This window comes from Sus scrofa, chromosome 10, assembly GCF_000003025.6.
Source record: "Sus scrofa isolate TJ Tabasco breed Duroc chromosome 10, Sscrofa11.1, whole genome shotgun sequence".
NCBI lineage: Eukaryota > Metazoa > Chordata > Mammalia > Artiodactyla > Suidae > Sus > Sus scrofa.
The window spans coordinates 52,425,611-52,449,181 of record NC_010452.4 but is presented as its reverse complement, the minus strand read 5'-3'; the positions used below and the strand labels follow the sequence as shown (position 1 = coordinate 52,449,181).

The 23,571-nt window shown below is 47.2% G+C and overlaps 1 long non-coding RNA gene across 3 annotated transcripts in view; it reads left to right on the top strand.

Annotated features, from left to right (window-relative positions):
- Window positions 1-23,106, top strand: part of LOC100520629 — a 53,759-nt gene extending 30,653 nt beyond the window's left edge. The window contains exons 3-6 of one of the 3 annotated variants that reach the window (XR_002336384.1): window positions 1,709-3,545; window positions 14,347-16,245; window positions 18,813-19,019; window positions 19,889-23,106. This is a non-coding gene — a long non-coding RNA (uncharacterized LOC100520629). Of the gene's footprint in view, window positions 1-1,708; window positions 3,546-14,346; window positions 16,246-18,696; window positions 19,020-19,888 lie in introns of all 3 variants that reach the window. The other 2 variants (XR_002336385.1, XR_001299318.2) reach the window with 2 other exon arrangements.

The window sequence follows — 23,571 nt, the reverse complement described above, 5'->3', positions numbered from 1 at the left end:
TATGACAAAATTGCTGAAGTGCACTTTAAAACAATTCTAAAGCTGTACATGAACGAGCACATTATCACTTCAATATTAAGAACTTAAAAATGAATTTTTTAAATTGCTAAGTCACCTAGTAAGCTTCCCCAGCCTGACTCATCCCTTGATTAGTCTAGTTTCTTAAGGAACATGCCTAGATTATACTCTCTATAGAGAAGAAAATGTTCTAGACAGAGACTAATCCCAGTAGCTTAAATTGTGTCCAAAAGATTATTGACCTAAGTGATCAACAGCTCATTAGGATAACAATATGTTAATAGCTCTTTAATAGCCTTTGGAACTGAAAATTTTTAAATTTTAAGTTGGAATTGAAAGATTTGGGGAAATTTTTAGTAGACTGCATATATATGTGGGAGAAACTATACATATACATTTGCAATATTTGTGTGACAACATTTCAAATATAAGATTTGATGTTTTCTATGCAAAAGTGGATTATATTAGGTATATGCAATTGTTGAAACATAAAACTATGACTTGTGGTCTCTGCATTTCAGTATATATAAATTATATTGCAATTTAAGCAGATTCTCAAACTGTTAAGGTCATCAAAAGCAAGGAAAGTCTGAGAACCTGTCAGTGCCTAAGGAGACATGAGGATTAAAATAATGTAATATCTGGATGGGCTCTAAGAACAGAAAAGGGAACATTTTTAAGTGAATCAAATCTAAATGAAATATGTAGTTTAGTTAATAACAATATATCAGTATTGGTTCATTGTGACAAATGTACCTCACTAATGTAAGATGTTAACAATAGGGAAAGCTGGGGCTAGGTATAGGAAAACTTGGCCACTTTCCATAAGCCTGAAACCATTCTAAAATTCTTTAAAAATAGAAACAAGTAGGATGTGGGGGGGGGGATGAATAATATGGCAGTCACCTAAGAACCTACTGGAAGGTCAATAAAATGAAAATGAAAACATCAATATACATTATTTATTTCAAGCAATAAATGTAAATAAGCCATAGAAAGCAAATGTTTTTATTTACTGAACCTTAGCATCAAATATATTACCCTTCTATAGATATACTTTCCCATGATAAAACTGAAGATTATCAGCATTAACCATTAATTTTTTAACTGGGCTATCACATTTAAAAAGAAAAGGTTGTACACATACAAGTGGCAATGGACTGAATAAACAGTATAACTTTTATGTTAGAGTAGCAGATTCCTCATCGTAAATTATCTAATACCAGTGTTCCGTCCTGTTTAACTCCACCATCCATGGGTTACGTACATTCTTTACGTGGGTAAACAGAAACATTCATTTCGTGCCTGCCAAAACATTTTCTTCTCAGATGTGTGTATGTGTGCGCGCAGAGATTGTATGTAAAGAAAACTCGCTTACAAAGCCATCCATGTCTCTGGTAAATATGCGTTTATGCTATAATCCATAATCATTACAATAAAATCCTCTTGGTCATCCTTTTGATACACAGAGAGTCTTCCTCATTTATTGGTATGGGTGCTAACCAGCCCTCGGAGCGGATCGGATGGATGGAGCACAACTGTGAAGCAATGTCTGGTGTCGCCACATCTGGGCCTGGATGCGGGAGGCGGGGACTGCTTTGGTACCCATAGGATGTAGCAGGTACCTTCCTTTGTGTTGCGCAGCTCCATCGGAACACCCCTTTCGACGACAAATTCCTCTTTTTTTCAGTTAACAGTTCTGGGGCAGGGGATGGTGGGAGGCCCAGAGCCGACGTAGACCGAGATGAAGATGAGGAAGACCAAGAGCAGAAAGAGGCTGGCTGCTGCGGCGGCCACAGCGAAGACCTCCATCCGCCGCGCAGTCTCCCGCAGCGGGTACTCGCGGGTTGAGGCCAGCGCCGCGTTGCCATGGGAACCGCGGCGGCGCCTCTGCGGAACCCTGCGTTTATTACCGGAGAATTGACTGCGCGGACGCCGCCCCCACCCCTGGGGCTTAGGGACGCGCATCCTCCCCGCTCCCGGTCACCTTGTGCAGAGAAAGCAGAAATCAGACGCGGCGTGAAGGACGCAGTGCAAACGCTTCGTAAGCATTGCCTGATGGCGGAGCCAGACGCCCTTGGTGGAGGCCCACGCGAGATCGGCCGGGACAACCAACCCCTGCTTCCCCGCCGATCCTGCGCGTTTCCCAGGCCCGGGTGCTACGCGGAACGCAGAGAGCCCCCCTCGCTGGCTGGGGCTTCGCCGACACTCTGGAACCCCGCCCGGGGGAGGAACCGCAGCGCAGAGCCCCGCAGATTGGAGACAGAGGCCGGACGTGGGCGTTTTTGATGAACCGTTCCAAAGCCAGGCTGCGTTTTACTCCTCCTCGCCCTCGCCCCGCAGGCTCTGGAAGGGGAGGGAGGGAGCATAAAAGACATTTACCCCGAGTCCTAGTTATTGGAACATGTCCCTAACACGCCGTCTGTCCCGGGTGCTAGAAACATACTGCAGAAAGACAATGTTTGGGTAATTAATAAAGAGACAATAACCCGGCTTCCTTCCAAACACTCGCTGCCCATAGCAGTTAAAAACGCTAGGCGGGAGGCCCTGCGAGGTGCGGAGCCCTGCGCGGCCGCCTTCGGGACGACCCGACTGCGCTCCTCCCGGCCGGATTTCCACCGGTCACGTAATTAGGAGAAACGCAGAAGGCAGATGATTCCCCTTTTACTCGTCACACTTTCTCCTCCCCGGTCACTGGCGAAGCCCCTGCCCCGGAGACATCCGGCTCCGCGCCTGGGCCTGAAAAATCTGCCTCAAGGGAGCGAAGGTCTTGTCGCTCCAGGTTATAAATATTAATAAGCTGAAAGGCTCGGCATAATATCTCCCTTTAATTGCAACTCAACCAAAAATCCAGCCTCCTGCCACTCAGGCCTCACTAAGTCGGGATTGCTGCGGTTTGGTGTCAGGAGACTCCCCCGGCCCAAAGCCGTTCTTTGTATCCGCTGCCCAACATGGAAACCATATGCTGCGCCTCTCGGCGTGTTAACATCACCCTCAGATTCGAGCTGACTCCCCTTCGACTTTCATTCGCTCGCCTGCATCCCCCGGCCGCTGGGCGCCCTCTGTTTCTCTCCCTACCTCCAGGGGACCCCGACTCTCTCCAACCCGCCCCCAGCCCCGACCTCACGCTACTGAGGCAGTAGTTTGAAGGGTTTGACAAACTGGGAAGGCCCTTAGCGGGGGGATGGGAAGAGCCTCGGGTTTGACCCGAAGGCACCTGTGGCGGCCTCGCCCCGGAGAGGCCTGCGGCCGCGGAAGGGCTCAGTCCGCCGGCGGCCAGTGAGCTGTCGGTCGCAGGCCGGGCCTAGGCAGTGGCCCGGGGCGTCGGAATCCCTCCGCCCAGCCGGTCGCTTCTGCCCCGAGGGCTGCTCCCGGCGCCCCGAAGGAGCGGCGTGCGGTTGAGCAGGGGCTCTGGGTTGCTGGGGGCTGCTGCTCCTGGGCTCAGCGCGTGTTCCCCGGGTCGGAGGTGGGGGTGAGGACATGGGCTGTTGCCCGTCGCCGAGCGTCCTCGCATCGCGCCGCCAAAGGTAAGAACTGGGGTTTCGCCGCGACGCCCGGGATGCCCAGGCCTCCCTGCGGCGGGCTCCGGGGCGGCCGGGCGCTGGGAGTCGCCGGGAAAGGCCGGGCGGGGTGAGGGCTGCTGCCTCCCGGCCCGCGGGCTCCGACGGCGTAGGCCCACACTGCGGCCCGCGCCGCTGCCCGGTGTCCTGGAGGCTCGCAGAGCCGAAAGGAGTCCCTTGCTTGCTCTCCAGGCTGCGGAACCAGCCTCGGGAGGAGGCCCTGCGGAACCCAAGCGCCCGGGCACGGGAGAAGCCCAGCCGCGCTCCTCCCGGGCAAGGGGTGGAGGCTGGGCTCCCTGTCGGGAAGACACACCGACGGTCCGCTCCACGTGGAAGCCTAGCCATCTTTTCGAGGACTTGGTTGCTCCCATTTCTGAGGCAGCATCGTAGGCCAAGAGGAGCTGCCGCCTTATTTCTTGTTCACGCATTTCCTCTTCCTCGAGCAGCTGGGTGCCAACAAAGAGCCCCCCGTGACAGAGAGTTGCTGTCCACTTCCTAGCGATTATTATATGATCATTTAAAAATATTCATGGTCGTTTACTGGATACATTCCCATTTAAATTGCATCAAGAGGAAAGTTAGAAACGCAAGATAAGGATTTAGGTAAAGCACCACAACAGTTAGCAACCCTTTTACTTTAGTTAAAAGCGGTTAGTTTAGGTAAAGCACTCCAGCAGTTAATTAGTACCCCTTTTACTTTAGTTAAAAAGTGCAGACCCATCAGGGAGGCCCAATCAAAAGACGTTCATAACCTGTGTAGTGTGTGCTCTTCGACCAGAAGACCTGCGGGGGTCCCTGAGTTTCGTGGATGTTAACTGGCCAGTGTGTGAAATGAGAAAAATCCACCTGGGAAGTCAGATGCTTGAACTGTAACTGTGTGAATCGTAGGTGGTTTCTCCCAGTTACTCCAGTGGCAAGATCAGCTTTTTTGCTGACCAGTTCCCTGTAGCATTAACGTAGGCTCCAGGTTTGGCAACAAGTAGTTATCTGAGGCTGAGCTGGGGAGGATCCTATTTTGGTGGTCAGGGCAAGGGCATCAGTGCTACCACCATTAACACCGAGGTTTTGCAGCTTCCCCTTTCTACATCCACCCTCCCCCACCCAGGTCACCTGGGTGGGAATAAGCCTGGGAGGAGGTGATGATGAGGGCATGAGCTGGCAGGCAAATGGAGAGGGCGCAGTGGGCATCTGGCAGGCATGGGTTTTATTTATTATTATTGCTGCACCCAGCAGGTGTTGAGTACATGTTAAAAGACTACAAGAAGAGCTACATGAAGACAATGTGGGCTTGGCTTTCCCTAAAGACAAATTTAGCTTGAGCTGCCCAGTTTAGAATCAGGCCTAGAGGCTGCGCAGAATAACATTTCGTTCTATCTTGAACTTTTTCTGCCTTGGTGGGTGGAGGCAGGCAGGGGTGGGAGGTAGGCAGTTGTAAGGGCCTCTTGTCCCTTAGAGCACAGGAAGGCATCTGGAAATATGCTAGTGGGAGTGTTTCTCCATTGTACTGGGAACTCTTTCATCTCCACCAAGAAGGGTTTCACAAGGCTGAGATAGGCACGTAGACATTGTTCTTTGTTACTGACAGTCCTGGACTCTCTTTCTCACTCCGTGCCCTCCTCCCTAGCCCACCCCCAACACACTCCCAAATCTGCCCTTTTTTGTATCTGTGTTAAAATTTTTAGCTTGATGAGATCAAAGTCACATACCAACTTGTTTCTCCAAAACCCTGCACACAACCCTGCAAAGTCCTCTCTGGCAGTAAAAGTCTGGAAGGTGTTTTTGAATTCTGCTGGCTCCACCTCATCCTGGCCCTCCCGGATGATGCAACACCAGAGCAGCGCCCAGAAAGCTGCTGGGTCTGTCACCGGCTGGCTGAGTCTAGCCTGGAGGTGCCCGACTGGACAGAAGGAGAACTCTGTTGAGTGATCTTCCCTGAACCCCTGGAGCTGTGACAGGAATCACTACCTTCCGTCTTGGTAGGGCTTTAGAGGAGACAGCATTCTGGCTTGTTCCCTACAATAGCTCCTTGTTATCTGCATTCACAGATGAAGAAACAAGCCCAGATAGGCTAGGTGCTTAGGCCAAGGCCACACGGAGAGGTTGGGAATCTTGTGAGTCTGACCCAGGGCACTTGCTGCCACCCCTGTTTTGTTTTGTTTAGGGTGACACCCTCAGCATATGGAGGTTCCCAGGCTAGGGGTCGAATCAGAGCCATAGCCTCTGGCCTACGCTACAGCCACAGCAATTCGGGATCTGAGCCATGTCTTCGACCTACACCACCACAGCTCATGGCAATGCCGGATCCTTAACCCACTGAGTGAGGCCAGGGATCGAACTCACGTCCTCATGGATCCTAGTCGGATTCGTTAACCACTGAGCCACGAAGGGAACTCTCAAACCTGTTGTTTTAAAGTCAGCGATAGACAATGTGAACTCTAGTCAGTATTTTACCCTGGAATTCAAATGCATCTCTGCTCTGTTTGGCAAACACATCTGTTAGCGGCAGAGAGATTAGTGGATGCCTAACAAGAAACTGGGTTCAGTCCAGGTAGCAGAGCCACAGACAAGCGAGAGCCAGGCCTTTCCACAGGACATGGCCTTCCAGCTGGAGGACAGTCCCCCAGGAAGTGGAAGCCCCTTTTTACAAAGACAGGGGCAGGACAGGGGCAGTGATGGGTGCCCCTGTGTCTCCTCTTGCCTCCCTTCCGCCTTCCTGGCTCACTGGACACAGGCCCAGGCAGCTGGCCTTGATGGTCAGTGCAGGCCGTGGACTAGGGCGTTTCTTTTTCTCCCCAGAAGCTGCAAGGTGTGACGTTTATTAGCCCTAGACGGTCAACAGCCTCAGACCTATAATGCCTCCTGAGTTTTATATGGCATAGACGCCCAGACACACCCACCATTCACACTCCCAAACAACCAATCTAATCTACACCTCTCACCTGGTTAGGTCTTGCGACAATGAGACTGGGATCTAAAAGAATTAAATGTAGTCTTTCTCTTTTTTGCTTGGATTTTCCTACTTGCTACTTAGAGTTGCTCGTTTTCTCAGCCCAGAGGCATGAAAAATATTGGAATGAGGTAGGAAAGTGTATCACAAAAAAGAAAATGACATCTTTTTGGATTGATAGGACTGGCGTTAACAAGCATTTGAAGATTTTTGTAAACAGCTTATAAATGTATGAAAATTACAGCTCAGCTGCTGTTCACCAAAGCAGTGAGTCTGACTGGAAATGGGAGCCGACATTGATGAACACTTAACTAATTACCTGGCCACTGTGCTAAGCGCTTGACACCCACCACTCACCTACACGACAACCCTACATATGGAGCAGTGATTGTAGCCATACCAGCTTTACAGGTGGGAACATTGAGGCGCAGAGCAGTTCTATAAAGGTGCTAGTAAATAGCAGAGTCAGAATCTGACTAAATTTTGCTCACTTGTGAATTAGTGCGAGCCATCAATCAAACAGGTTTAGCTGGTTTCACCAAAGTTATGGTCACTAATGCCAAGTGGCTTCATTTGAAAGTCAAGTCTTCACTCTCCCAGCAGGAACACATTTCAAGTTTTTTTTCGCCTCCTTCCTCCCTGCCCTGCCCCTTCCCCCTTGCACCTACAATGCCAGTGGTTGAGTCTCCAAGAAGGTGGTAGGTGGTTAAAAGGGGAGGGTTTGTTGCCATTTATTCCTCTTGTAACCTGTATCCCAAATGGCTCTGAATTCAGCTGGGCTGAAGTATGCAAAGAAAACACCTGTTTTTACCAGCCAATCAGGTCTGCCTTAGGTCAATGACAGTAGTGCCTTCTATACATTTGCATGTATTTGGTCTACAAAGCATATTCACACACCTCTCATTTTAGATGTTTCCGCTTGGCTCTTGGGGCTTTATCTCAAAATATGGAATGGAAGGCAGGCTCCTTTGTTAAGAAGATCCCAGGCCAGGCCAGACTGCCCCAGAGAGAACCCAGTGACTAGCTATGCCGTCTTGGAAGGAGAAAAATGTAAATATGCCAGGCTTGAGATCAAAAGAAGGCCGTCTTATCCAGACACATTCTTCCAGGGTTTCCCCTTTATTACAGCTTGTACTGCTTGTTCACAGTTCAGCATGTTTTCCCTAGATTGTTCTCATCCTAAATCGGAGTTCAGAAACTGCGCTCTATGGGCTAACCTGCGGCACAGTGCAGAGAAGGTTTCTGCTGCTTCTGTCCTAACACATCCATTTTGCACTTGGTTAACATGCAGCCAAGAGACTGAATCCAGGGTGTCAGAGTAATTTCTCCAGAAAGGGGTGTGTGTTTGTAAAATTTTCAGACTCCTTTTTTCTCTTCCCTTCTTTTCCCCCCATCTTTGGCGAGACAGAAGGTGGGATGATCCACACTCAGGTTTCTTCCTAGGAGTAGAATCATCAAGTTAGGTCCCATGTGCATTTGCGCTTTTTTGCTGCGTCTGCTCTATTAGGACCCTTCTAGCTCCCCGAGCACCCCTGCTTTTTCTGCAGGGCAGAACGAGGGTGAGGTTAGTGGGGTATGTGCCTTGTGCACACATTTTCAGGAGGTGATCGAAATAAATATTTGAATGCAGTATTTTTTTAAAAATCAACACTCACCCCCCCATGAACAAATAATAAAACTTTTTAATAGAAACAGTATAACTGACATTTCCTTTTGCCTCAAGCTTCAGTATGACTTGTCACAGCACTGCTTTCTTATTTATCTTTCTCTTAAATCAGAGGAAATGAGAGAGGCAGCAGGGATAAAGCTAACTGAAATCCATGTAATAAACCAGAGAAACGAGATGTGAACCAAATGAAACCAAAAGTAAAATAATGTGTTGAAAACAAGAGTAAGAGAATGAGAGGGACTGCCTAGATTAATATATACATGGCTTTTTTTTATCAATGTCAAAGATTTTTAGCAAGAACTGTTTGACTCAAGCTATTATCTTGTTACAGTTAATTATTAAAAACCTTGTTACCGTTCAAAATGTTTTTAAACACGTGTATACTTCCCTTAGTTTTTCAGACTTTTTTTTTTTTTTTTTTTTACTCTGTGTTTTTAGATTGCTGTATTTTTCAAAGCACTTTGGGGGAGGGGCGTATTTTTCATTTATTCTCACATCAAGGAGGGAGAGAGGACATGTTATCACTTCTCAGAAAAATGAGGAGGTGGAATTTGGGCAGGAAAAAGAAAAGCTGTCTGCTGAGTGCCAGGCGTTGAGCTACATGCTTTACATGTGTTTTCTTATTTATTTCCTAGATAACCCTGAGTTATGGATATGATCAGCTCTTTTTTACAGATCAAGAAACCGAAATCCAGGAGGATTAGTTAATTAGCTAGTAATACTCGCAGAATGTTTATTTGCTGAAAAGCATATGGTATCATTGCTGTCAATATGGTACTTTTGGTTGTTAGTAAAACTTCTAAAAGGCTAATTAGACCAAGAAGTTATAGTCCAACAGCTCCCAATAGCGTATAGCACTAAAAATTTTTTATACCTCCATATTGAGTCAGAGTAACTCTTAAGACTCTCTCTCTGCCTCTTCTGAAGAGTCTATATGTATCTATGCCAGAGTGATTCTACTTCTAAAGTGCTAGTTTGATAGAAATACAGAGATTCTTTTAAAGTGAAAATATTTTGAATTAAGTAGATGTAAATGATTGGTTAGGAAAGGGTTTTGGTCTTTTTAATATAGTAAACCTGTGCCTGAGAAAATGAAACATTAGCTTGTTTCAATTTTATTTTTTGGTCTTTAATTGATAATAATAATATAGTCTGCCACTTTTTAAGCACTTACAGAGTGCCAGGCACCATGCTGGCACTTTTAAAAGTACATATGATTCCACGTCAGGCTTACAGAAGCCCCAGGAGATAGGTTTTATTAACCTTATTTCGCAAAGCTGGAATCTGAGGCGTCGAGTGGTGGTGGCAGACCCAGGAAGGGGCTGAGCTGGGATTCAGAGTCAGCGCAGCCTGCCTCCCACATGGGTTCCCAGTCACCCCGTGACAGTCGAGGCTGCCACGCCTCTACATTTAGTCTTTTATTGATCAATTTCCAGCGAAGAAAAAAATCTTTATGGCTCTTCCCAACCAGTCATATTGGGGTTGCAAGTGTGTATAATCCTCCCAGTAATGAAGAAAGCACCAGTCTCACCTTCACCTTGATAACCTTGGATGTTGTTATTACCTGTGTGTGTGTGTCATTACCTTAAAAAGATGCTCCGCCAGCAGGTGTAAAATCACATCATAGGGTTGTTCTAATGTGTATTTCTCTGATTACAAATGAAGACATGTATTTTTGAAACATTTGCTAATTTACCTTTCCTCTTTTATGTCAATTGTGGTTAATATACTTTGTCCATTTCCTTATTGGAGTCAATATTTTTCTTATGAATTTGATGATCTCTTTATATTTTATACATAAAAATCCTCATCTTTCAGAGCTGATCAATATATTGTCCTAGCCTGCGGTTGACTTGGTGATTTTTTTTGTAGCGTACGTTAAAAAAAAAAAAATAGTTTCATGATGTAAGTGATCAGCTTTGCAGCGCTGCCAGATGACTCAGTATTAATTATCAAACTGATTGAAGTTGATCACTGGAAGTTAATTAAGGGTGGACTTCCTCAACTCTTAACAGGTCAAGCTCAAGTATGAACATACTTCTGTCATTTTCCATTCCTGCAGAGACCCTTAAACAGTCATGTAACAAGTAAGAAACCAGCATAGCCATCTCTGATTTTTATGTTTTTAGCTGTAAAAACATTTTAAAGCAAAACCATGTTTCATTCAGGTCAACATGAGTGACCTGAAGGATCGATTATGCAGTTAACTCAGGTTTAGTCTTTGCTTGCGTCTCCGTGGACTTTCCCAAGATGGAAAAGAAAAATGTTCTGTCATCTTACTAGGTAGTCAGACAGCCTCTGGGGACTACACAGGACTGTCCTCCCCTCATTATAAAGGCTTTCTAAGGTGGAAATACCAGTACATCAGAGTCATTTTTTTCTAATTTAATATAATCTCTGACTATATGCCTTAAATATGTGCATTTTAGCAAGCAGCTGCCCCCCCCAGTTGCATTTTTTAAGGTTTATTCATGGAGGCTTTTTATTTTTGTTTTTGTATTTTTTTACAGATCTGCTCATGGGTAGTTAACCAGGGCCCAGGAACACACCCATGGGGTGGAGACAAGTGGCCTGCTCAGAAGGTGTTCCTCTCCCTCGGCCGAATTCCCCTCCCTCCCACACAAAGACCCAGTTCTGTCAAGGTTCCCCCTGGATCACTCTCAGCGCTCCAGGGGCCCTAAGAGCAACACCAGCCGCAGGGCCACGATGGGCCACCAGTAGCCCGAGCTGGCGCGATGAGTGAATCACCATTCCTCACTTTTTCCTTTTTAATGTAGGAAAATCTTGAGAGGTTCCCTCCCCCCCATCCCCCTGCAAATATACAGAGGACGAATCTAAATATAAAAATAAGTCAAGAAAATAAGGCGTTTATAGAGCAGTTTCTGTACTTTGTGCCGGCGGTCCCTGGCCGTTGTCTTCATGGCACCGTCAGCATTTGCCCCTCCCCTCCTTCCTTTCCAGAAAAGTGGCCAGAAGCAGGGGCCCCTCGTTTTTCCTGGAGCCCATCAGCTTTTATCAAGGCTTTGCCGCCAGCAAGAGGTTCTGCACTCTTAGCGCGTCTGAAGGCTTGCTGAGGCAAAGTTACAAAAATACAAGTGAGTTGGTACAGGTTATATTTTACTTCCAGCGGATGCCACGAAATAGTGCAAAGCACAGTAGCTTCAGAAAACAGGATATCCTTGGACCATGAAGTTAATTTGACCCATGTGGTGTCTAGAGTACCAGAGAGTCGTGCTGAGACAGGTTTGCTGCCAGTGTCCGTGGCCCCCTCATTTTCTGCTGTGCTGCACTCTATAATCGATTTATCCTTTGGCCTTCCTTTTCCAATTTTGATGTCTTTACAGATACTTTCTTCCTGAAATGTGCCAACAAGCTGACTCTATACCTGGGGCTTGAAATGTCTTTTAAATTAAAACTCTCCACACTCACCTATCAGAGCAGCTTACAAAGCCCTTTTTGAGAAAGAGGAGTCAGAAACTGTGTCCTCTGCTGAATGGTGCATTTTCCTTTTTTAAGAAAGTCAGTTTATTTGAAACCAAAGTATTCTTTATATTTTTAAAAATTCACCTTACATGAAGGGAGGGGGGAAGCCCTTATGGTAAAGACCCAGAAAAACTCTCCAGGAGGAAAAAGGGAACTACCTTGTAGCTCTTCAGGTTTGAATTTGGCAGCCAAATATTTGTCTCATCCAAATAGTTGTTTCAGTCTCTTGACGACATTGTTGCGCCTCAGGTTTGTGGGCGACCTCGTTAGCAGCGCTCAGCAATTTAGGAAGAAGACCAGAACCTTCCGCTCGTGTTCTCTGAGGTCACGTAGATGAGAGCCTTCTCTGTCACAGGCGTTCTTCAAAACAAGTTCAAGTGTCCCTGGAAAACACGATGCATGCCACATGGATGTGATTGTTAATAGTTTTTAAATGGAATGGAAGGACCCTTGTTTCGTGAATTCAGTCAGCCCTTCCCGAGACGCCTGCTACATGCCTGCTGCGCGCCTCGCCTGCAAGAAACATCCTACTGTCACCCGGTCCTTGCTAAACCAGAGGACTCGGACCTCACCCTCGTGCCTGCCATTTCCTGAGCTCGTAGCCCGCGTGGAGCTCCATGCCAAGCACTCCACACATACAGCTTTATTTTATTTTATTTATTTTGTCTTTTTGTCTTTTCTAGGGCCGCTCCCGCAGCATATGGAGGTTCCTAGGCCAGGGGTATAATCGGAGCTGTAGCTGCCAACCTCTGCCACAGCCACAGCCACAGCAACGCCAGAGCTTCGACCTACACCGCAGCTCACAGCAACACCGGATCCTTAACCCACTGAGCGAGGCCAGGGATTGAACCCGCAACCTCATGGTTCCTAATCAGATTCGTTAACCACTGAGCCACGACAGGAACTGTGATACAGCTTCATTTAATATTCAGAACACTGTCCGGGTAGGTGTTAGAACTCTCATTTTAAACACCTGGGGAGCGAGCCTTTCAGGGCTTCTCTTTCTCCAGCTGGTAGCAGTGGCGCTGGAGTTGGCCCCACTTGGCTGAACTCCAGGTTTGGGTCTGGAATCTCTTGGTCCCTGACAAGTTCTCCTTCCAGAGACTACTGAGAATGGCACAAAGATAAGAGGGTTGAAACGGAGGAAATCAAGGAAAGTGTGAACTAAAGTCACTTGATGGCCTTTCCTGCATGTTTGTGGCTGCAGATTTATTTTTAGATCATATTATTTCACCCAAGTGTTGCCTATTTATTCACTAAGTCATCAGTCTTTAATTTAAAATTGTAGTAAATGTATTGTTCCAGGCCTCCGATCATCAGTCCCCACTGGTCTCTTACACCTTGCAACTTCCCAGGATTTAGGGAAACCTGACCCACCGCCTCCAAGGAGCCCTTCTGGATCACTCAGCACAACCACCTGTATCACGTGCTCCTCCCAAACTGTTTTGCCCTGTGGGACCAGGGCAGGGCCTCTCTCCTCCACTGCTTTTGTAGTCTCTCTGGTGCCTCGCATGTGGTATGTTCCTAATAAATATTTGCTGACTGTAGGAACACCACTTACTGCTTTTGAGCAAGCACAGAGGTGAAAAGAGCCGAGTAGTTTCACGGTGTGTCAAGTTCTCTGAGCATACCAGGACCTCGGCTGGTGAAAAGGCTCTCCCAAAAATCATTGTCAGTTTGTTGATCCCCCAAAGGGGCTGGCCTGATAGAAGTGAAGTCCACTGTTCATAAAGACCAGATAAAACTTTTATTTAGAAAATGCATTAGCAAAGTCACCGTAAAATTCCTAATGGCCAGGAAGCACAGAAAATCACAGTTTAAATTCCTTTAGCAAGTTCCTGTTGTGGTTCAGTGGGTTAAGAACCCAGTGTTGTCTCTGTGAGGATGCAAGTTCGACCCCTGGCCTCACTCAATGGGTTAAGGACCCCAGCATTGCCACAAGCTGCGGTGTAGGTCACGGACATGGCTTGGATCTGGCATGGCTGTGGCATAGTCCAACAGCTGAAGCTCCGATTCGGATCCTAGCCTGGAAACTTCCATATGCCATAGGTGCAGCCGTAAAAAGAGAAAAATAATAATAAAATATAAACCTGTCACCAGCAGCCAGATGCCAGAGCCTGTCGGAGAAACTCTGTGTCACTTTGGAAACAGATTGCTCTCTGTCACAGGGTGTTCTTCCCTGGGCCCATCCCTGAAGACTAGGAGATGCGTGACATCTCAAAACCATTTGTCATTTGACTGTACCAAAGTTTCCCTTTAATTTTGAGGGTATTTTGAAGCTATGGAGAGTCCCACCTATGAAAAGGACTGTTTGTCACAGCAGTTTTTTGGTGAGAGGTAAAATATATTTGAAAATCAGCTCCAGTTACATCATTTCATGTAATTGGGGGTTTTGCTCATGGCAGGCATGTTGTGAGTCACATGGAAGAGACTGCACCTCATTTCTTTGTCATAAAGACTTCCCAAATCTGGCCTTAACTGCCAAGCGTATCACTGTTCAATCAACGTAATGGGGAAGTAAGAGTTGCCACACTAAAAATACGCCAGGGCATTCCAGGAGGCTGATGGAGCAGTGATGAAATAAAGAAAACCGTGGGGTGGGGGAATGAATGAAACTCACAACCCATCTGTCAATTACAGACATTTATTCGGCCCTTGCTGTTTGCCAGGTGCTATGGAATACAGAAGCAGTACGAAGCAATACGTCGTTTTGTGCAGAAGCAATACGAAGTTGACCTAGCAACTGCTGTTCCCAAGATCACGGCCAGCAGAGTGCGCCCTGAGTGGGGAGGGGTGCTGTGATGGACGTGAGTGGCTCACGGACCTTGAAGAATCCCACAGATTCCCTTCCGAAGGCCAGCTTCTTTGAGCCCCTGTTCATGAATCTCACACTTCAAAATCACATGTCAGTAGACTGTTGATCCTTTTAGGCACCTGGTGTCCCTGAGCAGTCCTATTTAGGAAACACAGCACTACATTTGGGGGGGGGGTTTGCTCAAATGAAACATCAGCTCATGGATGAAACTTAAGCGGGATAAATGTTCGACCTAGAAATAAAACCTTACTAAACAAGAGAAAGCATGGCATGATAGAAAGAATACAGCTGTTAGAGGCAGACACCTAGGCTTGAATCCTTGCCTCAGCTGTGTGACAAAGGGTGGATTTCTCAGCCGGGCACATCGTCGTTGTAGCTATGCTGTGATGATTACGATATCATCCATGAAAGCACTTAATTCATGGGAGCAACTGTCCCCAAAAGGAAGACACTCACGTTGCTCCGATGGTACATCTGGGGGCTCTCAGGGAAGCAGCGGCACCGGGAGCGATTTGGAAGAAAGGATTTATTATAGGGATTAGATGAATCCAGGCTGCTGCTGCCTAAGCCATCGGTGATCCCCAAGTCCTGATAGATGAGCAGGGCTGGCAGTTGGGAAGAAGATCTGGAGACAGATGGCAGAGAGTGAAGACCAACTGGAGTGCACAGGGACAAACCAAAATCTCTCTGCCTTTTCTCTCACTGACCACAACTGGGAGTCCCAGGAGGCCTGCAGGGTAGCTGGTACCCTTCACCTTGGAACAGCGTGCACACCTAGCCCAGGCCTCAGAGGAGTCGAGGCAGGTGAGCTTGTGCGAGCCACAGGAGCGCCTGCAGGGGCCTCTCCACCCTGACAAGGTGAGCCAACAGGTCACCAGCAGGCGCTGCAAGGCCCTTGCTGTCCTACCCAGACCCTCAGGGTGTCTTGGCTGCCACTTGGCTTCCGCCTTTCTAATCTGGTGCACATTTCTCCTAGCCAGATCTCACCGGGACCTTGCTGGAAAGGAGGTTCAGGGGAACCGTGTCAGGTTCACTCAGCTGACCCAAAACTAGCCTCACAGATGGGAAGCACATGTTGCTCTGCAGCCACAGAATAGGCTTCTCTGCCCTTCTGTGGTCTTGCATCCTTCCTTGCCCTGCCACATCCCACTCAGACCCTTCGCACTTGGACAGCTCTCTGTGGAGTCCGTCCTTGGTCACATGGACACTCTGTTAGGTCCAGGGGACAAGACTGTGAGATAAAACAGCTGTTTTAACAGACTACCCTTGTGACATTAATTTAGTGACCACACACATAAATGTACACGTCCAGCTATGGTCAAGGCCCCAGCAGAGAGCACGCGTGGTCTCTTGAGAAGACACAGAAGGAGGATTTCGCCTAACCTAAGAAAACACCTGGAAACCCAGAGATTAAAGTATCACTTCTCTCAACCTCCAGAGTCGTCTGAAGCACCGATAATGCTGTTGATTCTCATCAGCTCCTGTGGGTTAGTCTCAGACCACCGGCATCCCTGATGCGTAGCCCTCATAGTGGACCAAAATAATGGTCGTCGAAGATGATATCAAGATCTGAAGAAACTTCTCAGAGTTGCGTTATTCAACGAGTTCATTTCTTAGGGAATTCCAGTTCATGTTCCAGTGGAAAGCTGAGTCGTGGAGAAGGGGACAGGAATGGAACGCTCATGTGGTGTCCCCCACGTTGCTTACCCCGGGGGTCAGTGGGACATCCCACTGATTGACTCATTTTGCAAAGGTAAGACCCGGTACAACTCAAATTACTGTACAAGAGTGGCACCTCCATTGCCTATTTAAATATGCTTCAATTTTGCAAGTGATGATCTGCTTTTTCCAAGGTTGCATCCAAGTACTGACATAATGCATGTCAGCCACTTTTCTTGTTCTCTCTCTGCAGCATAGTCCCTGCCCCATGGCATGCTCCATAAGCAGAGGCTGCTATAACAAAATACTGTAGATCAGGTGGTTTGGACACAGCAGGAATTTGTTTCTCACAGTTCTGGAGGCTGGCAAGTCCAAGATCAAGCTGTGGGCCGGTTCAGTGTCTGGCGAGAGCCACTTCCAGGTTCTCACTGCAGCCTAACATGGAGGAAGGTGTGAGGGATCTCTCTAGGGTCTCTTTTATAAGGACACTAATCCCATTCATGAGGGCGGAGCCCTCCCAAAGGCCCCACTTCTTAATACCATCACATTGGGGGTTAGGTTTCACCATATGCACTCTGTGGGGACACAGATGTTTAGTCTACAGCGGTGAGTATTAGTTGAATGAATGAATCCATCCAAATGATGCCTTGGATGTCAGGGTCTGCCTGGCATGTCAGCTGGCTACACTGTAGCAAGTGTTTCACCTTCTTTCCACAGTAGGAAGAGTGTAAAAGGTTTTACACTTGAGCCAGGATTTGCCCAAATTAAAATCTTCCTGTGTCTGGTATATATTTGGTCTGACTACAGATTTGGCTTTGACCTTCAGCTTGTTTTGTTTTTTGTTTTTTGGGTTTGTCTTTCTAGGGCCGCACCTGCGGCACATGGAGGTTCCCAGGCTAGGGGTCATATCAGAGCTGTAGCTGCCAGCCTACACCACAGCCACAGCCATGCCATATCCAAGCCGTGTCTGCAGTCTACACCACAGCTCACAGCAATGCCCGATCCTTAACCCACTGAGCGAGGCCAGGGATGGAACCTGCGTCCTCACGGACACGAGTGAGATTCGTTTCCACTGAGCCACGACGGGAACTCCTGACCTTCAGCTCTCTAGTGACCTTTGGGTTCTCCAGACCTGGGTGGGGAGAGTTGTCCAGCATTGACTCATCTCGAAGTCACCAACTCTGACTCTTATTGGACCCCACACCCACCTTGACCCTTTGGTTTGCCCTGTGCCCGGTTTGCAGAGATTCACCTTTCTGTTTCTCACTCCCACTTCCCACTTCCCATTCGCCACGTGACTACAGTTGTCGGACCTCCTGTAGCAAATGAGGGCCAGCAAGGCAGCCAAGGGCCTGTAGGCTGCAAGACCACATGTGTGGGTCCACGGTAGGTGCTGCTGAATGGTGCTGTCACAGACATTCCAGAAGTGGCTTTCTAGGGCTACACTGTTGAGAGGCAGAGTGAAGGGGCCAGTTCTAGTCCTTAAAATTCTTTTGAAATTTGATGCTAGTCTCATCTTCTGGGTAATACTTTTGCTGAGAAAAAAAAAAAAAGACTTTTTTTTTTTCTGATTAGAAAAGTAAAACAGGCTCACCATAGATAATTTGGAAAACATTCGAAATCTATCATCCAGGGACTTACTGACTGGAGATAATCATGGTTAACACTTAGACCCTGTTTGGGTGCCACAGGTAGGAGCCTTGCCTTTTGGTTACCTAGTGTCATCTAAGCCACAAGTCTTCCTAATTAGGAATGCCGGTCCTTCCCAGGCAAGGCACTGCCCTCCCTGTCTCCTGTAAACAGCCCCAGAGCTGGGCATTACAGTCCCACTGCTGTCAGAGCATCTTCTTAGAGCAGAAGATCTCATCCTGTTGCTCCCTGCTGAGGTCACCCGCTTCTTGAAAGGAGGACTTTGCAAAGTTCTGCTCAGCGGCTCGCAGATGCCTTGGTAGCAGTGGAGTGAGGGGCCGCGGGCTAGGACAGGGTCATTCCCAGTGAGAGGACAGACGGTACTCTCTGAACGATTGCATCTGTGATCTGTCCTCACAGGACCCAGGCTGCCTCTCCCGCTGGCCACATCCTCCAGGAATAACCACCTTCCCATCTCATGCTAGGAAATCCCCACCCAAAAGTCCCACGTGTGGAAGATTCTGTGAAGACGCCCCCACCCTTTCAGGCAGTGTGGGCCGTATTGCTGGTTCAGACAGCTGGTGACAGTGTGCAGTGGGTGTGAGTGAGGGACACAGGGCTGTCGGCCGAGTGGCACCCTATTCTCTTGTTTTGGTGGCTGTCACCATTGCCTTTGGTTTATAAACTGCTAGAGCAAACATAAAACACTGTAAATTCAAATACACTCGAGGATTCCTAGACCAGACCGGGACTGGGGGCGGTGGTGGTAGGGGGAGGGGGACTGGTCCAGAGTCTTTGCAAAGAGTGCTGTGTCTGGAGGGGCCTCATCTGGTCCTTTTGCTGGTGAACTCCCCAGGGAGGGACCACAGCCTCAGACCCGCACCCCATTTCCCGGCCTGTCTGTCCTCTCTTCCAGCGTCACCGGCTCAGCTTCTTTCTTTCTCCTCTGGCCTCGCTCGGAATGGAAAGCAGCTGGCCAGCCTCCTTCCTCCTGGTTCCCGAGTTCTGCCCTTTTGCGTTTTCCCTCCATAGCTCGTGGCCCTTCGTTGCTTCCCCAGCATCCAAGGTACCGTGTCAGCAGGAAAACTCATTACCTGCCTGCCTGGTTCCGCTGTCTCAGCTCCTTCTTGGAAGCAGGTGGCGTCTCCATGATGAATACATTAAAGAGAAAAAAGAAAGAAAACATTCCTGGGTTGTTGTTAGACCGGCTTCTTACTGGAGACACAGTCCTTCTTCAAGGTAAGTAGCTCCTAAACCACAAGAAGGAGCTTCCTATGGAGAAAATAGTTTTTCTTCTGATATTGTCAGAGGCCTAGGTTGAAAGGTGTACATTGCAGAATAAATTAATTAGGCAGCTAAGGCAGGTGTAAGTACTGTTTAGCTATGCAGATGCAAAGGTGTTTCTTCCTGGTTGGATGACATCCAGGATGGTAGAGGCAGGGGGTGCAAAAAGTGGCATCGAGGAGACCTGTGTCCCCCTCTCCCTCTCTCCCCTCCCCCACCCCACCCCTGGGGCAGCATGGCCAGGGCGCTGAGCTGGGCGCAGAAAAGTGACAGCCAGTAACTCAGGAAGAAACCGTCAGCAGTTAGTGGTGGCGGAGTGGTTGTGCCAACATGAGGGCCTGGCAGGGATGTCTGAGGGGAGGAGCTTGGTGTGAAGAAGGAGCACTTCCAAATGTGGTGTCTAAATTAAAACGTTAATTTCGGTGCCTTTTGATGAAGTGCTGTCACTTCCCTTGGGCCCTTCCCAAATCTGGGCCGCAAGGATGGACTAAGAGTGAAAGGAGAAGAGGGGAGCGAGGAGCAAGAGAGGGAAGAAGAGAACTCAGAGGTTTACGAAGTAAATGAAAAATTACTTGGCGAAATTCGACTAGGCCCACAAGGTCTTCGACTGCTGGGAAGTGCCAGTTTGTACCAGGTCGTTTAGGTTGTTAAACCAACTGTCACTGGAGAGGAAAGAAAGAGCTGTTTAAATTTTGGCAGCTTGATAGACTTTTTTAAAACCTCTTTTGCAGGGTTGATTTTAACATAAATCTTGAGCAGGCCAAACATGTAAAACACCACTCAGGCCATTACAGTTATGTCAAGGTTCTATTTTCTCCCGCCAGCAGGCTCTCACTCTCTGCTGATATTCTATGCGTCTGCCAAAACCATATAAAAATCATTCATGGAGAAAAGTTCCCAGCGCCAGCAGCCAATGCAGTCCCTTCCCGATCTGAAGTTTAACGCTGGCCTGGAGACTGGTGAGGACTGGATGTTGGGGAAGATCCTGAGTGAGGAAAGCTTGAAGGGAAGATGAATGTATTCAGTGTCTAGCGGTCCCCGCCCCGGGGGGAAGGACGCACACCCTTCACTTCATCACAGCTAAAGCTGAAAAGAGACACAAGTTTGTGATATTTCTCAGTGACGTATACCTTCTCATCTGTCTGGAATTGTTTTCTGCCAACAAGGAGATGCTGCTTAAAAAAGCCCAACCCAGGAAACCCTGGCAGTTTGCAGTCATCAGTACTTAATATCTGCGCTTTCCCGGTACAAGACATCCTGTCTCCCTTTCCTCCTTAAAAAGTAGGAGTTACAGAGAGGGTCAGAGGGAAAAATGCTTGTCTGTAGTAAGGAATGGCTTTGATGAGACGCACACGCACACGCACTGCCCATGGCATTTAGAGTCACACAAACTTGCCTTGAGCCGACAGTCCTACGGTGACATGGGCCATATATTCAAGACCTTCGAGACAGATAAGAATTCTGAAGTCCCCCGTGATTACACTGTGAGAGGAAGCCTTTGTTTAGCTCTTGGCAGTGTTCGCAGGACAATGGGCTGCCAGTGATATATGCAAATGTGTCCTTTCCCCATTACTGGACGTGACCTTTATGATTAGATTGGAAGAGCAACATCAATTCCTGGGTTAATAGGACTTATTGGCCTAAAGGGAGGGAGCATGTTCTCCTGGCAAGCCTGAAAAACTCAGAATCAGACCCACCAAATTCTCATCTTCATCACAGCCCCAGGGTTCTTGTGTGGCTAGAGAAATCCTTCACCTTCTGTGCCTTGTTTGTTCTTCGGAAATCAGGGGAAAGCACCTTTCTCAGGAGCCTTAGGAGCCTTTAATAAGAGTTTAAAAGTCAGAAGAGATGGCATAAATGCTATCACGATGTTTCAGATCTCCTTGCAGGACCCTTTTCAGATTATTCCTAACCTCCAGTGCCATGGGCTAATTCCAGCCAGCTTCAGAGACAACCGTATCCATAAGAATCATCATGAAACAGAGTTAAGGGTTACTGATTATCCGCAAAAACTGTTCCATTGCAGTTACACACAAAAAATGCGAGAAGGTGACTTTCCTGGAGGAGTGATACAGCCTCACCAAGCAGCACCCCTGCTCCAGCCACCCCTCAAATCAGCTTTCCCCTCACTTCAGAAGCAATGGATTTAGCTGTAATGTTACTGCTCTGTCTATACTCATCATGGTTATTTATCTGCTCTGTGATAACACTTTACATTAAAAAAAAAAAAAAGCCTTAAAATAACTTGACCAGATTCTCCAAGTCAACATGTATTAAAAATCAGGGGGAGAAAGACAGACTAACTTAAAGACACAGAACAGAGCTAGCGTGTGCTGACAAGTACCTACAGTCACCGACAAAGCAAGCAGAGATGGATGTGGGTACATTTTTTAGTAACTTCAAAAAAAAAAAAATTAAAAGTAGTGTTATCATTTAAAGGAAGAAGGTGTCAGATCCTCTAACAAAGAGGGGACTCCCCATACTTCTAGTTAAAAAAGTAGACAAGGTTTGCAACTGCATGAATAGTTACACACTTTACATTTAACTGTTTGCAAATGTAGAGCTCTACTGAAGTGTAAGGGTCAGAAGAAGCTGGCATCACCTTGTTACAATGTTCTCTGTGAAAGAGGCATCTGGCTGGGTTTCCCACTCACAGGGCTAAAACGGTTAAGCATTTAATTGCTTAGAAAGTAATCCTATTATTTCAGATTTTTGTGCATAATGAATTCTTTTTTTCCTCTAGTTTGAGAACTTATGAAGGGCAAGTGAGATCCTCTGGTAAATTTATTTTTGAAAAGGCCCTCGACAGATGTTGTAACATCTAAGCAGCGTCGGTCTCAGGCAGAGGCTCTGAGCAGCAGATCGGGGCGGTGGGGGGGTGGGGGGTTGGGTATCAGAGGGTGGACTATGCCAGACCCACGTGACAGTCAAATGAGGTGATGTCTGCCTTTGGTGCTGAGCATGAAATCACCGTAAAAACAGGACTTTTGAGAAGCAGGGCATAAATGAATCCTTTGTTTCATCAAAGCCTCTAATGTTTCTCATAGGAAGTGGTGCGTTTGAGGAAATGTCTCAGTCCTGAGCATTTAATAGTCAGTATGCGCGCCTGTGAGACGTTTGGGGGAAAGAGGGAATGCCTTTACAGTTTCTGACACAAATGACTGGACAAGAAGGTGATTAGAAGAAGCAGAGGAGGGGGAGGAAAGGACAGATGGGTCAACAGAGGTGTTGGATGAAGAAACTGCAGGCACCGCTGAGCTCGATAGGAATTTGTTGCTTGTGTGGATGGGATGGACAGAGTGAAAAGGTTTGTGGTCACACAGAAAGGTCAGTCAACGCTTTTCCTTGAAGACCCTCTGTCTTCCCAGCTTGCATCACTGGAAAATGGGAACTTCCGATTAAGTTGATTAATATGCCCTAAATGAACCACTTAATTTAAAAAAAAAAGTGTTCAAAGCCTCCAGTAACATTCACACCGCACAGAACAATCCAGCCATGATTGATGTGTCTCTTTGATGAGTCATAAAGCCCTTTAGGATAATGCAGTCCCTGGGCATCATTTATCACCGCACAGTTCAGCAAAAGCATCCTGTGAACTCTCCTCTGCAAATAACGTTGATTTTTGATAAATAGGGCTTTATTTTACTTACATTTTAATTCTTGCTTTTAGATTATGAAAACATGCTCTTATCTGATCTGTGCTTGAAGTTTTGACAGGAGAATTTTGCAGGAGGGGCCACCACAGCCTTGACCTTGGTTGATGGGTTTGACCTTTGCTAAGTGGGTTGCTAGGGGCGCTGAGAACAGGATCTTCTGGAAGTGAGAAGAATGGGCACAAGCAAAAAACTGAGATTTGGGGTTTTATGTTGTTGCGTTTCTCTCTGCGACCTTGCCTATATTTACAATTTAATGAGATTGACATCTTTTTTATTATGCTTTTTAAACTTTTTCATTGCTCTTCAAAGATAGTTTAGGACGTTTTCATTATTTTGCCTTTTTTTGCTGTTGTTGTTTTTGTTTTTTGTCTTTTTGCCTTTTCTAGGGCCGCACCTGTGGTATATGGAGGTTCCCAGGCTAGGGGTCCAATCGGAGTTACAGCTGCCAGCCGATGCCAGAGCCACAGCAATGCCAGATCCGAGCCACGTCGGTGACCTACACCACAGCTCATGGCAATGCCGGATCCTTAACCCACTGAGCAAGGCCAGGGATCGAACCCGCAACCTCATGGTTCCTAGTCGGATTCGTTAACCACTGCGCCATGACGGGAACTCCTATTTTGCCTTTTGAATTTAGTAAAACATCTAAAGATTATGTATTCACAACATACAAGAAGCTGAGAATTATTCTTGCTCACCCCCCACCCCATATCTCCATCTCCCCAGACAGCACACTCATTAACATGCCTGCCTTGAGCTGCTATTCCAGTAAAGCTTTTTTTTTTTTTTTTTTTTTCTGAGTTGCATCATAGAGCCTCTAAAGAATAGTACTCTGACAGAGGGTCTGCATA